We start from the raw sequence: 1,856 nt of genomic DNA, 5'->3' as shown, positions 1-1,856 counted from the left end.
TTGTAACTCATGATTGCATCACATTGTTCCAGTTGATTGATTTGTGCAGTGATAGCTCCCAATGGACATGAGTCATTTGAGTGCTCTGAACTCCCACATACTTCACAAGATGTACTAATAGCATTGACCATATTAGCACTAGTCCCCATATTCTCAAATTTCTTTGTAAGAGCGTCCAATTTTGCAGACAAAAGAGTGACTGCATCTACATCAAACTTCCCTGATGCTTTAATTGTTGGGTTTACAGAAGAATAGCCACCACTTCTTTCATTTGCCCATTGATGATGATTTCGTGCTACACTGTCAATAATTTCTTCAGCTTCAACTAAACTTTTATTCATAAGTGCCCCTCCAGCAGCTGAATCAAGGGACACTTTGGTATGATAGTTGATACCATTATAAAAAGTGTGCAACACTAACCATCTTTCCAACCCATGATGTGGGCATTGTCTGAGCATACTATTATATCTATCCCATGCTTCAAAAAGAGATTCTAAGTCAGTTTGCTTGAAGCTTGCAATTAAATTCCTCATATGAGCTGTTTTGCTTGGTGGATAGAATTTATCAAGAAATTGTTGCTCACACTGCTCCCAAGTGGTGATGCTATTAGGGGCCAAAGAATTCAGCCATTGTTTTGCCCTATCTCTTAAAGAAAACCCAAATAATAATAATCTAACTGCTTCTGAAGGAACTCCATTCATTTTCATGGTACCACATATTTCATAAAAGACCTCTAAGTGTTGATTGGGGTCTTCATGAGGCCCTCCACCAAATTGGTTCTGCTGCACCATAGATATAATTGCGGGTTTGATCTCAAAGTTATTAGCTTCCACTGAAGGTCTTGAAATACTAGATCAAAAACCTCTTGCATAAGGTGCAGCATAATCCTTGAGTGGTCTATTCGCCATGTTCAAATGTTCCTGTTCTTCAATTTGCCTTTGCAGAATTCTTCTTTTATGGAAAGTTCTGTCAATCTCAGGGTCAAAAGGAAAGAATTCCCCTGCAAAGTTAGATCTTCGCATACACAAAAACAAGATAGAAAATAATAATTCAACGGAAAAAGAAAAAAAATAAAAGAATCAAAAATGCAGAATTGAATTTGTACAAAAAGAATTAACAAGAAGTAAAAGTTATACAAGAAAGTAAAAACAGGAATCTAATGATTAGTTACAACTATGCAATATGAAAGGAAAACAAATGTTATGTTTAGTCTAACTCAATTGATAATTCCTAATGTTATTGCGCAGTCCCTGGCAACGGCGCCAAAAACTTGTTACGCTCCGTAAGTGTACGGAAATGTCGCAAGTAATATAAAAGATTATCGTATCCACAGGGACTGGAATAAGCACTAGAAATGTCTCAATGCGAATTAGCTAAACAACTATCCAATTGTTTCATATGCAAAGTGATGGTAAACAAATCTAATATTAAAGATCAACAAACAAGAGTTTAGTGTTTTGGGTTATGATAAAGGGAGATTCTAGGAGTTTCGGTTTCTTTGTAAGATTTCTTGAATGTAAATGGTTCACCAATTCTTATCCCTCAATTGCCAAACACTTGTAAAAAGTTGCCGGTTCTCTCTTACAATAGATAACCGGTTAAGGACTGAGAAATGTATCTAAATATGATCAATTAGACGTGAACCTACGTTGTCCTTAAACAGAAGCGCACCTATTACTATGCCTTCCTCGGATATCAACATAGAAGACCACAACTTATTAATCTATCAAAATACAAGAAACTAATCATAAGATCCATCCTACTCTCTTGAATATTCCTATTTCCTCTTCAAGATTATCTCTCAAACGTCCTTACACGGACTTGCACCTGTCACGTGGATCCCTCGGATGATCGAG

General features: G+C 36.5%; 1 non-coding gene across 1 annotated transcript; it reads left to right on the top strand.

Moving 5' to 3' along the window:
• Positions 1–429: 429 nt before the first annotated feature.
• Positions 430–535, top strand: LOC122030686. The gene has a single exon (XR_006125547.1). It is a non-coding gene; the product is annotated as a small nucleolar RNA R71 (small nucleolar RNA).
• The last annotated feature ends 1,321 nt before the right edge of the window (positions 536–1,856 follow it).

Source organism: Zingiber officinale, chromosome 10B, assembly GCF_018446385.1.
Source record: "Zingiber officinale cultivar Zhangliang chromosome 10B, Zo_v1.1, whole genome shotgun sequence".
Taxonomy (NCBI): Eukaryota; Viridiplantae; Streptophyta; class Magnoliopsida; order Zingiberales; family Zingiberaceae; genus Zingiber; species Zingiber officinale.
Note: the sequence above shows the minus strand (reverse complement) of the source record. Positions and strands in the feature narration are given on the sequence as shown.